This window comes from Notolepis coatsorum (assembly GCF_963971535.1).
Source record: "Notolepis coatsorum genome assembly, chromosome: 4".
Lineage (NCBI taxonomy): Eukaryota > Metazoa > Chordata > Actinopteri > Aulopiformes > Paralepididae > Notolepis > Notolepis coatsorum.
This window is the reverse complement of record NC_140168.1, coordinates 126,575,589-126,589,891: the sequence shown is the minus strand read 5'-3', so window position 1 is coordinate 126,589,891 and position 14,303 is coordinate 126,575,589.

Genomic DNA, 14,303 nt, shown 5'->3' with positions numbered 1-14,303 from the left:
CTGAAGAGATTCTGTGCTTCATTTAGCGTTTGGTTATTTTCCTTTAACCCTTTCACTGCCACACAACAGCCCCCTTTCACTGCCACACGACAGAACGTTAACCCTTTACTATCACACAACCGACGGCGACCGGCTAGCTTGCAGTTGGATAGATTTTGACTGAATGCACAGAGGACATTGGTATCCATCTTCTTGTCCGACTGGAGAAGACTACGCAGGTTTCCCATAATGTTGGTGTGTTCCTTTAACATTTGTCAGATAATGTATGACTGTTATGGAAAAACACATTGAACAAGCAACATTCTTATTTGAGGTAGAGTGAAATCAATTATTAATGGCTATTGGGTATGTGGTTAGGGTTAGGATGCGTGTAACTTCAGATTAGAATTGCAGATTATTCTGTAGTTTCTACCACTGAAGAATTACTTTGATCAGTTTGCCATGCATCGTTAGACATGAGCAGGGGCTTCTTATCGTACACTTAGCATGGTTTGTAGGCTAATCTGTGGATTTATAATTTTGAAACGAGGGAATAACTAACATACCGTACTTTTCGCACTATAAGCCGCACCTGACTATAAGCCGCAGCAGCTAAATTGAATGATGTGTACATATATAAGCCGCACTGGACTATAAGCCGCAGGTGTTTTAATGTTTAATTACCATATGTAAGGGTTCGTGCGGATTGTCACAATACTGTCGGACAAATAACAAGAATTAACTCATTTACAAGTTGTATTAAGTTTAGCAAATAAGGGAACAGATAAATAACATTTCAATGCAGTAAAAAAAGCAATATTTTAGGGTTTGGTCCACATATAAGCCGCACCGTTATATAAGCCGCAGGGTCGAAAAATGGGGGGAAAAGCCGCGGCTTATAGTCCGAAAAGTACGGTAATTTTCACATTTACATTATATATCTATTTGTATTAGTCCAGTTAAAACTTCCCAAGTCTGAAAAATAAAGAAATGTATAGACTTCAAAGTGGATTATTAAAATGGAATAATCTATGATAATAATAATAAATAATAGATTTAATTTATATAGCACACTTCAAACTGCGAGCTCTCAAGGTGCTTCACAGCAGAAGGAAAATAAAAAAATAGAAAACATTCAAATGAATCAAATAAAAAAGAATTAAAAAAGAAAGGCGGCTGGGTGGCGCAGCGGACATTGTGCTCGTCACAAACGCAAGAGACACCAGGTTCGACTCCAGCTGTCTGCGTTGCCTCCGGCTTGGGCCAGCCGTCATACTAACTCAATTGGCAGAGTTAGAGGGTGGAAGTCGATGGGTGGTAATCTGGACGTTGTGGACAGCGACTCCTACAGGTCGGTTGGGGGACGCCTGCACAGCAGAGACAGGAAATGGCGGGGGTAGTGTGAGCCTCCCATACGTTACACCTCGCCAATGAGAGTCCGCTCTGGCAGGTGAAAAGATGTGACTGGCTGCCTCCACGTGTATTAGAGGGGACACGTGATGCAAGGCTTCTATCCTCCCTACAACCGGCCAGTGGGGGGCATATGCGAGCAACGTTCAAGACGGGAGGGAAGAATTGGCACAACGAATGTGTAACGGGATGGGAGAAAAATAGAAAAAGAATTAAAAAAGGTTTAAAACAAACATTTAAAATGAATAAAATATGGCCTGTGTAGCTGTCTTCACCGTGCTTAGTCAACTGAACTGGAGTCCTGACATCCACTCACTCACACATCCATCCACACACTCACTCACACATCCATCCACACACTCACTCACTCACCCACTCACTCACATCCATCCATCCACACACTCACTCACTCACCCACTCACTCACACATTCACATGCAAGGTGCCAACCTGCTCATCTGGAGTAGTTAGGGGATACAGTAAGTGTCTTGCTCAAGGACACTTCGACACCATGAGGAGACAGAATCGTACAGGGAACCTTACGATTTCGTTAGATGGGGTCCCTGGGACAGAATAGAATAGAATAAAAATACTTTATTCATCCCGAGGGAAATTTGGCACTACACATGGCTCACAGTAAACAGTAAACATTTAGGTAGACAAAACCAAAAATCACAAATAAGAATTCAAATAAGCCTAAAGAATAAAATACGGCCTGGGATATACATTTCCTATGTTACATTCTATGAAATATACAGAACTATACAGTAAGTGTAAAATTGTGCTATGTTCGGTTTAAAAGTAAGAGTCGGGGCTTCCGGTATGAGAGCGGAAGGGTAACACGGTCATGGTCAGCTCCTGGTCAAAAGAGTGAAAAAACGGATAAAAAAGGACCCGAAAAGTGATTAAAAATGAAAATGCAAACGAGAAGGAAGGAGGAAAAAACAATTGTGAAGGAGAGAGAAATGGAGGACTCACGGGAAGAGGAGAGTTTGATGGAACAGAGCCCCCGAAACGAGACCGAGAAGGGTCAGGCAGAGGAAGGAGGAGGATCGGCTGGGACAAGCACGGGAATGCCAGGATGGGCCGTGGTCATGCAGGCCGGGATATTGGAGACCATAACAGCGACGATAAAACTGAACACGGACACGATAAGGAACGATATTGGGAAGTTACGGGAGGAATTGAGGAAGGAACAGGAGGACTTCAGAGGTGAAATGAATACAAAACTCAAAAGGTTGGATGAGAAGATGGCGGAACAGGACAGAAACGTAACGAGTTACAGACAAGAACGGCGCAAGCGGAGGAATGGAACACAGAGATACACGAGGTACTAACGTGTGCGATTCAACAACAAGAACAGATGGAGACAAAGCTATCGGACATGGAGGGGAGGTCACGGAGAAATAACATCAGAATATGGGGATTGAAAGAAGGAGTCGAAGGGGAATCGGTGACCCAATATGTGGAAAAGCTTATCAAGGAACAACTGGAGGAGACGGGACTGGAAAAAATGGAGATACAGAGGGCCCACAGGGCGTTGGCTCCGAGACCGAAACCGGACAGACCTCCGAGGGCGGTGATTATTAACTTTCTGAGATTTGAGATTAAGGAATTGATACTCAGAACCGCGTGGACCAAGAAGATAGAAATCGAGGGGAAAAGACTGTCGTTTGATCACGATTACTCGACAGCGGTAGCAATAACACGCAGGTCCTACGCGGGACTGAAGAGAATTCTGAAAGAAAACGGAATGAAATTCCAATCACCCATGATCTCGCTAAGGATTCACTGGAAGGAAGGGACGGTGACGTACGCGACGGCGCGGGAGGAGATGAGGCGACGGGGGATGCAGATGGCGGAGGACGGAGAAGGAAGGGGAAAGGAGGGCCAGACGCTGAGCCTGCAGCAGAGATTGGAGAAAGCACGCAGATGGACCAGAGTAGGAGATCGAAACCCGGGAGAGGAGGGAGGAGAGGAGAAGGCCGAGGTGAGACGTGACAGACCGAAGGCGGGGACAGACGAGGAGGCCAGAGACGGAGAAGGAAGAGAGAGGAGGCGGGAGGAGACGAACGGATGAGTACACGCACAAGAGATTGAAAAAGCTATCCAAATAGAGACAAACTATAGAAACCGAAATAACATATACATAAACACACATTCCCAGGTAGAGGCAGGATATAGGAACGAACATAACGTATACATGGACACATAATACACATGCTGATGGAGGAAATAAATGGAAATATAATTAGGTAAAATAGACGGAACACAGAACATATTGAAACGAATACATAGACACACGCTGTGAGCAACACAGTTGGAAGGGATTAAGGGGATAAATGGACATCACATAGAAAATAGAGGGGAGGAAAAGAAAGTAAAAGGGGTACACAGAAGACACCACACGTGTTTGGGAGGAAGGAGGGACATTAGAACATATGAGCCACACTGAGAGGGACCTAGGAAATGGGGGTCTTTGATCAGAATGAAGGACAGAGCGCTTTTGACCAGGAGCTCGACAGCAATAAAAACAGTAAGAAGGCTGGACAAATATGACGAGCGGTTGGGGGTAAGGGTTTCAAACCCCCAAGCCGTCAGTAGGGGGCCTCTCGCTAGGAGAGCAATTACCCCTCACCCACCAGCAGGGGACAGGGGGGGACACAGGGACCCCCCGAACGCCTTGGGAGCACTTTATGTAAAGTTTATGTTTTTTATTTATGTTAATCATTATATGTATTCGGTGAAGAGAGCGGAGGCTACAACCGGAGGGGGGAATGACTGTGACATGGGGGGGACTGATAGATAGGATGACAGAGGTTAAAGGTATAAAAATGATGTCGTTAAACGTTAATGGAATGAATAATACGATAAAGAGGGGCAAAGTGATGTTGAAGTGTAAAACAAGTGAGATGGAAGTGATTTTTTTGCAGGAGACACATTTGGTAGCACAGGATCATGAGAAACTGAAGAGATTTGGATATGAAAATGCATACTATAGTTCCTTTAAACGGAACCTGAGGAGAGGAGTAATCACGTTAATCAAAAACACAGTCAAATTTGAATTGATCAAGGAAGTAAGAGACAAGGAGGGAAGATTTGTTCTGGTGAAGGGGAAAATGGAGGGCCAAATGGTTACGTTAGTGAATGTTTATGCACCCCCAGAGAGTGAGAGGGATTTATATGAGACCATTTTTGATATGATAGTGATGGAACTAGAAGGGATATTGATATGCGCGGGAGATTTTAATGTAGTACTGAATCACGACCTAGACACCACGAGTACTGGAAAAGGACGGACACAAATCAGTAGATATATGAATATTCAGATGACGGAAATGGGAATTATAGATGTTTGGAGGGGGATGCACGCCATGGACAGGGAATACACACATTACTCACACCCGCACGTGACATATGCGAGAATAGACTACTTTTTGATGACGACGGGGGACAGTTACAGGGTACGGGAGAGCAGAATAGGAGTAGCGGACATATCGGATCACAGTGCCATATATCTGACAGTAGATCTAGAAGGGAGACGGAGGAACACGATCTGGAGACTAAATGTAGGAATATTAAATAACAAGGGGGTGGTGAGTCAGTTCAAGGAGGAGATAGCCAGGTATAAGGAAGAAAATGACAACGGGGCGGTAGATCCGAACATTCTATGGGACACACTGAAGGTGGTGATAAGGGGGAAATTGATGGAGAAGACAGCAATGCTGAAGAAGGCCAGAACGGAGACATATCACAATCTGATAGGGAAGCTGAAGAAGCTAGAGGGGAGACACCAGATATCAAAAGAACAGGAAACGCTCTGAGAAATCAAAGAAGTAAAGGCCAGGATAAATAGGGAATTATTGACGGAAATAGAAAAGAAAGCGAGGTTCATGAAACAAACGTACTATGAAGGGGGACCAAAAGCGACCAGACTGTTGGCTAGGAGAATTAGGACGCAACAGAAGTTGAACACGATACACACAATAAGGGATACAAAGACTAATGAAATATTGAGAGACCCAGCTGAAATAGAGAGGACATTTAGAGAATACTATGAGAGACTATACACACAGCCAAAAGCAGCGGGAGAAGAGGAAATAGAAGCATATCTGGAGAAGCTAGAGTTACCATCGATAGGGAAAGAACAGAATGAAGAATTAAATAAAATAATTACGGAACGAGAACTGGAAGAGGCAATTAGTAGAGCTAAAAACAACAAATCTCCGGGGAGCGACGGATTCCCATCGGAATTCTACAAGACATTTAGAACGGAATTAGCACCCATGTTAGGGGCGGCGTTCAGACACACGATGGAAGAGGGCAAAATACCCCCCTCGTGGAAGGAAGCCATAATCACCACGATACCGAAGGAAGGGAAGGATAGAGAATTATGTAGTAGTTTCAGACCTGTGTCCATACTCAACGTGGATTACAAGATGTATACATCGATAATATCAAAGAGATTTGAGACGTTTATGCCAGACATTATAGATGAAGATCAAACTGGATTTATTAAAGGGAGACAGACACAGGACAACGTGAGAAAGACATTACACATAGTAGAGGAGATACAAAAACAAGGTGGTAGCGCGGTACTGATTAGCCTAGATTAGGGCTGGGCGATAAAACGATAACGATAACTATCGCGATAAATTATTTCCTCGAAATAAACATGAAACGTGGTCGCAAAGTTTCGATATATCGATTTTCCAAGCTTGGATATGAGCACGCACTAACAACCAATCGGTGAAGGAGATGGCCGAGAGCGAAGGAGACCAGGAAGGAGACCCAGCGCTGCACCTCTGGGTAGAGAGGTAGGACTCACTCAACAACAAGGCTTGCTAGGCTAACTAGCGTGCACGGCGACGTTTTATATATTTACGTGCAGAGTATGTGTGCGCTGTGAATTCTGAGGCCACGTTCATAGTAGTGTGGGGTATACAGTGGACGTCGTTTCAATATATTGTGGCGGAAGAGAGTATTTTAGTGTCATATTTATTACATTGCCATGAGATATTCCGCTTGTCGGCTAACTTCTAACGTGCGCGGACTGATGACGACATCAACTCGACTCGAGACATTCGCAGCAGCATAATAAGACAACAGGCTGGCTAGGCTAACTAGCTTGCACGGCGACGTTTTATATATTTACGTGCAGAGTATGTGTGCGCTGTGAATTCTGAGGCCACGTTCATAGTAGTGTGGGGTATACAGTGGACGTCGTTTCAATATATTGTGGCGGAAGAGAGTATTTTAGTGTCATATTTATTACATTGCCATGAGATATTCCGCTTGTCGGCTAACTTCTAACGTGCACGGACTGATGACGACATCAACTCGACTCGAGACATTCGCAGCAGCATAATAAGTTAATTAAACTTGACATACATTATATCGACGATAATTATCGATATCGAATTATATGAAAATAATTTTATAATTTTATCGCGATAACGTTTTTGGTCATATCGCCCAGCCCTAGCCTAGATGCAGAAAAAGCATTCGACAGTGTGAGCTGGACATTTTTATATAAAACATTGATGAGGTTCGGACTGAACGGGAGGGCGATGAAGATGATCAAGGCGCTATATCAAGAACCGACAGCGAGGGTTAAGGTGAATGGCAGCCTGACGGATAGAATCAGATTAGAGAGGGCTACCAGACAGGGATGTTGTCTCTCACCAACGCTCTTCACCGTTTTCATAGAACCACTGGCGCAACTGATCAGACAGACTGAGGACATCAAGGGAGTAAGGATAAAGGGAACGGAATATAAACTAGGCCTATTTGCGGACGACGTGATAGTATACATGAGACAACCAGACAAGAGCTTCCCGGCACTGATGGATCTACTGAAGGAATATGGCCACTACTCAGGATACAAACTAAACGTGACAAAGACACAGACCTTAGCATGGAACTATACCTCAACGACGGAAATTAGGGAACAGTACGGGATAAGATGGGACATGGACAAGATTAAATACTTAGGGGTGAACATCACGAGAGGGGTGGGGAAACTGTTTGAGGCTAACTATACACAGATAAATCAGAACATCAAGAGAGACTTAGAGAGATGGACAGTAATGCCCTTGGACTTCAATTCAAGAATAGAGGTCATTAAAATGAACATACTATCAAGGTTACTGTACCTGTTCCAGTCACTACCGATACAAATACCACAGAATCAATTCAGGGAGTGGGACAGACTGATATCGAGGTACATATGGGCGGGGAGAAGACCACGGGTCAGATATAAAACACTACAACTACCAAAGGAAGAGGGAGGGATGGCAGTACCCAGCCTACAAGATTATTATTATGCAGCGCAACTGAGAGCAGTGACGTGCTGGTGTAACGACAAATATGAGGCAAGATGGAAAGACATTGAAAAAGAAGGGGAGGGATACAAGGTACAAGCTCTGGTGGGAGATAGGGAACTGTTCAAAGAAAAAGAGGGACTGTTAGATCCTATCACCAAATGCACCTTGACCATATGGAACAGAGTAGTAAAAACACACAAATTAGAGAAGCAGTCAGGGGTTCTGAGATGGATAGCACATGACACCTATCACCAAATGCACCTTGACCATATGGAACAGAGTAGTAAAAACACACAAATTAGAGAAGCAGTCAGGGGTTCTGAGATGGATAGCACATGACAAGAGATTCAAACCAGGGAGGCTGGACCATGGATTCAGAAGGTGGGAGAGGGGGGGGGGGGGGGGGCAACAGCGATATGCAAAATGATAGAGAAGGGGGAAATGCAAACACTACAAAAATTCAAGGAGAAATTTGGACTAGAAAACAAGGACCACTTCAGATATCTACAGATTAGGGATTACTATCATAAAGAAATAAGTGGGGACAAGGAAGAAGAACAGAATGGAATAATTAGGATGATAGTAAGGGCATACGAAGGAGGGAAAGGAAGGGTAATATCAGCACTGTACCGGGCTATAATGACCAGCAAGGGACACACGACCGATTATATAAGGGAGAAATGGGAGAGAGAACTAGAGATAGGAATAACAGGGAAGGAATGGGGGAACATATGCGAGGTGCAACATTCAACAACAGGATCGATGATATGGAAAGAGTTTGGATGGAAAAACATAATCAGATTCTTTATAACCCCAGAGCTGAAGGGAAAATATGCACCAACACAAAGAGCATGCTGGAGGATGTGTGGGAAGGAGGGGGCAAATCACACGCACATATTCTGGGGATGTCAGAAGCTGAAGGGGTATTGGGAGGAGATAGGGGAGGCAATGATCAGAATATTAGGATACGGGTTACCACAAACAGGACTGGTGCTTTACTTAGGAGACCTGACACACAAGGAAATACAAGGGGGGGACAAATATTTAATAAAGATAATGTTGATAGCGGCCAGAAAAGCAATAACAAGACTGTGGTACAAAGAAGACCCACCGACAATAGCACAATGGGTAGGAATAGTGGAGGAGATACAGGATATGGAGAGGATAACACACATGCTGAGGTTACAGGAAGAGAAATTTGGAGAAAGATGGGGAAAGTGGGAGGATTACAAGGGGAACGAAAACGACATCACAGAGGAAGAACCAAATGCATCACAAGAGGGCGAAGGGTAAAGGAGGAAAGAGGTTCAAGGAGGGTCTCTGAACCCATGTCACACACTTTTGACTTAGTTAGTATTTTCTGATTTTATTTTTATTTATTTTTTGGGCATTACAATTGTATTACATTTTTTGTACTTTATTATTTATGTCTGTTTAACAATGCTGTACTAATAATCAAGGAAGATGTGGTTTGTAAATGGGTGAATCAAAAGGCAAAGAGAGATTTAGTATAAAAGAAATAGAAAGGGCGAAGGATAAGAGAAGAAGGAAATTCAAGGAGGGTCACTGGACCCATACCATACATATTTGCCTTAGTCAGTATCTAATCCTTTTGAGTAGGTATTACATTTGTCTATACCTGTTCAAGGGCAGTATACAATCAGTCTTTGTATTAAGTGCCTGGAAAAACAACTGTAGTGGAAACATATAACCAACAATGCTATTCATGTAACCATTTATGTTCACTGCATTCTTTCATATAGTGTTATGGGATCCATTTTTGTGTAAGTGTTGTTTGTCTATAAATGTTAATAAAAATTTAAGTTTAAAAAAAAATAAAAGTAAGAGTCCAGGAAGATGGTAACTGTCTCCCTGTGCTCAGTGATGCAGTGAGGCACAGTGATGCATTGTAAAGTCTGATGGCTGTTGGAATGAAGGACTTCCTGTGCCGTTCAGTGCTGCATCTTGGGAGTGTGAGCCTGGCACTGAACATGCTCCTCCTGTCAGCCAAGTCTGTGTATAGTGGGTGGGAGGGGTTGTCCCTGATGGCCTGGAGCTTAGCAAAGCTGTGGCATTGTCATTGATGATGGCATGTCATTTCCGATGGCATGTCATCAATTCACTCTTTTTATTGACCGTTTTTGTTGAATGATTGGTTTCTACTGGATTTTTGTTGAATCGGTTTGTATGTTTGTCAGGAGGATCAGTATTTTATTTATTTGTTTAGTGTATATCTAGCGTCACATGGCTGTAACTGAGACCTGAGTGCTGTATCTCGTGCATCCATGTCAATGGAAAAATGACTATAAACTTAACTTTGACTTTTGACTCTTTTATTTTTTATTTATCCTTTATTTATCCAGGAATGTCCCATTGAGATACAAGATCTCTTCTTCCAGGGAGTCCTGACCAACACGGCACACAACAAGTTTCAACATAAAACAGGGCATTAAACAAAAAACATACAATTCAAATATAAATACAGAAGGCCATTTGTGCAGTGGCAAGGAGCATAATCAGATCAGCAATAGCATAAGGTAAAACAGTTACATGTTTCATAAAGGGCTAATCGTAGCATACCTTTAAAAGCATTCACAGTAGGAAGTGCCTCTAGACAAAGTTTTACTTGCAGCGTATTCCATAAAAAGGGAGCATAGTGGGAGAATGCAGCTTTACCAAGCTCTGACTGCATCAAAGGAACATTTAAAAGCATCCCATTTGCTGCTTGTCTGGTATTAAAAAAGCAAGTATAAAAGGACAGAAGTCTGGAGATATATAAGGGCAGCTTACCTAGCAATGACTTAAGGATAAAAGTCAACATGTGTGATTGTCTTCTTTGGTACAGAGAGGACCATCCTAAAGACTGATACAAAGTGCAGTGGTGGGTGCGAGAGCCTGCACCCGTTACAAAACGTATGGCAGTATGGTGAGACAAGGTGAGACACTGTATCAAGTTTAGTGTTTGTAATATCCTAGGGATATCTGTGTAGCCCATAGCCTACCACAGCACAGCAATGATGCGTGCGTGATGACGTGTTACGTATTCCAGTCATCTCATATGCAGGCGCTGTTCCTTGTGTTGTCATTGCTGCCCGGGACGTGTGAATAAACGGTAACCCAATAAGCAGTCGCCCGATTCTATCATTCCCTATAGACACTAAGAGTGACATTAAGCGGAATATTACATGGTGCCAGAAGCCGGGTCTTTTTCGAACCCATGCCAAGAAAGAGAAAGAGAAAGAAGGACAATATGGAGGCTGCAGCAGTACCAATGCCGACGATGCATTGGGAATCCTCAAACCTACCTGACGCATGGAAAAAACTCCGCCAGCACGTCGAGCTAATGTTTAGTGGCCCGTTCAACGGCAAGACAGAGGAAATCAAATGCAGCTACCTCCTATTATGGATCGGGGAAAAGGGAAGAGACATCTTCAACACCTGGCAGTTGTCCGACGCCGACAGGAAGAAGCTTAAAAGCTACTACGACAAATATGAAGAGTATGTTATGCCAAAGGCGAATCCCATATTTGCAAGGTACAAATTTCAGGAGAAGGTCCAGGGGCCTAGCGAAAGTGTTGACCAGTTTGTTACAGAACTAAGACTGCTCGTGAATGACTGTAACTACCCCAATAGTGAGGAGATGGTTAGAGATAGAATTGTTTTCGCTACAAACTCTGTAAGGGTCCGTGAGAAGCTATTGAGCCACGGGGCAGCGCTAACGTTCGAGAAGGCCATGGACATAGCACGCTCCCACGAGCTAGCCCAGGTACAGATGAAGCTAATGATTAGCCCAGGGGCTAACGCTAGCCAGGACGTGCACGCGGTCGGCAAGAAGCCGTACGGGGCACGTACACAGCACCCAGCCATGGACAAATACAGAAGCAACAGAGAAGCCTCGACAGATAACACATGTAGGAACTGTGGAAGAGAGCGCCACACGGAGTCAGAAGACTGCCCAGCTAAAGGTCGCAAATGCAATAAATGCCAGAAATTCAACCATTTTGCATACGTGTGCAGAAGCCGCACAGACGTGCACGGCAAGAGGAAGGACGTGCACGAGGTATCAGAGGAATGTGCATGTGCGCAACAGGATGACGAATGGTTTGTGGACTCCATCGTAACGGAGCACGCAGACACGAAGCGAGAACAGGCGTTCGCTGAGTTGGAGGTTGGTAAAGTCAACAAGCACAAAATAAAGTTTAAAATTGACACTGGTGCACAAGCGAACGTAATGCCAACAGCAACCTTCCACCAGATGTACGGAAAAGTGACACTAGGCCCACATCCAGCCGACTCTCAGGATATGGTGGCCATGCTCTCAAGGTAGAGGGGTCATGCAAACTCACATGCAAGCATAAAGAAAATGTGCAAATGTTGGACTTTGATGTTGTGACCACTAATTCCCCCCCTGTATTGAGTTTAAGAGCATGCCTAGATCTGAACTTAGTAAAAATGATACACGTTGTGGATGCACAGGTAGAGGACCCTGTTAACGTCAGGCAGGAGTTTCCAGATGTGTTTCAGGGCATCGGGCTATTCCCAGGGGAATGCAGTATCAGCATAGACCCAGCGGCTACGCCAGTCATATACCCTCCCAGGCGCATTCCATACGCTCTCCGTGGGCGTCTCAAAGAGGAACTGGACAACATGGAGAAGTCAAACGTCATAAAGAAGGTGACAACCCACAGAATGGGTCAGCACCCTCGTCGTTGTGGAAAGACGCGACGGTAGGCTACGAGTGTGTTTGGACCCCCGAGACCACACTACCCGCTCCCAACATTGGACGACATAACCCCAAGGCTCGCCGGAGCAAAGTACTTCAGTGTACTCGACGCAAGATCGGGCTACTGGGCGATCAAACTGACTGAACAATCATCAAAGTTGACTACTTTCAACACGGTGCACGGAAGATACAGGTTCCTACGGCTCCCATTTGGGATCATCTCAGCGCAGGATGAGTTCCAGAGGCGGATCGATGACACATATGAGGGACTGTCGGGTGTGTCCGCCATCGTGGACGACGTGTTGGTCTACGGCCACACCAGAGCCGAGCATGATGCCAACCTGCGCGCCATGCTACAAAGGACAAGAGAAAGAGGGGTGAAACTCAACCCAGACAAGAGTGTCATCTGTGTGACCGAGGTAAGCTACTTCGGTCACAGACTGACACAGGAAGGCATTCGACCAGACCCAGACAAGGTCAAAGCGATCAGGGAGATGGAGCCGCCAAAGAACAAGGCTGAGCTGGAAACTATCTTAGGAATGGTCACATACCTCTCAAAGTTTGCTCCAGGACTGTCCGACGTGAACGCGCCACTGCGCCAACTCGTGAAAGAAAGCAGTGAATTCCAGTGGGACCCTGTGCACGACCAAGCGTTCCAACAGATGAAAGAGCTCATAACCCGTGAGCCGGGCCCCGTCCTCACATATTTTCGACCACACCAAACCTGTGAGACTCCAGGTCGATGCCTCAAAAAGCGGACTAGGCGCAGTCTTACTGCAGGACGGTAAGCCAGTCGCGTACGCATCTAAAGCTCTGAACAAGACCGAAGAGAACTATGCGCAAATAGAAAAGGAGTTGTACGCTGTCCTTTTCGGATGCAAGAGGTTCCACCAGTACCTGTATGGTCGACAGGTAGTGGTAGAGTCAGACCACAAGCCACTCGAAGCGATCCTCAGAAAATCGCTCGCCGCTGCGCCGCCGCGTTTGCAACGCATGATACTGCAGCTCCAAAGGTATGACATCGTCATTATGCACCGCCCGGGGAAAGACATTCCAGTGGCGGACACCCTGTCGAGAAAGTCTATCACCTACCACGACCGCACACTGAGTGAGGGTATGGACACACAAGTACACACAGTCCTGAGCACCCTGCCTGTGAGCGACAACAAAATGACTGAGATCAAAGCAGCCACCGCCCAAGACCAACAGCTCATCACCCTAAGACAGATCTGCGAGTCAGGATGGCCTGAGACACGAAAGACGTGTCCACCCAGTGTTGCAGACTACTGGAACCACAGGGACAAGATCACGGTGATGGACGACGTCCTCTTTAAGGGTGAGAAGATTATCGTGCCACACACGCTGAGACAGGACATGTTAACACGCATACACACAGGCCACAAGGGTATAGAAAAGTCTAAAGAGAGGGCGAGGGATGTGCTATTTTGGCCTGGAATGGGTAGACAAATAGAGGAAATGGTAGGCTCATGCAGCACATGTCAACAGTATCGTAGCTCCAACCCCAAAGAGCCAATGATATCTCATCAGATACCTGACCGACCATGGCAGACCGTCGCCACAGACCTCTTTACATTACATGGAGAGGACTACATAGTCACAGTAGACTATTATAGCAGGTACATTGAGGTAGACAAACTACGCAGCACCACTACATCAGCCGTCGTGCGAATGCTCAAAGCCCAGTTCGCAAGGCTAGGCATACCAGAAACCGTAGTCAGTGACAACGGCCCATGCTATAGCTCCAGTGAATTTAAGACATTCGCACAGGACTGGGACTTTAGACATGTAACTAGCAGCCCTACTTACGCCCAGAGCAATGGCCTCGCAGAGAAGGGAGTCCAGATT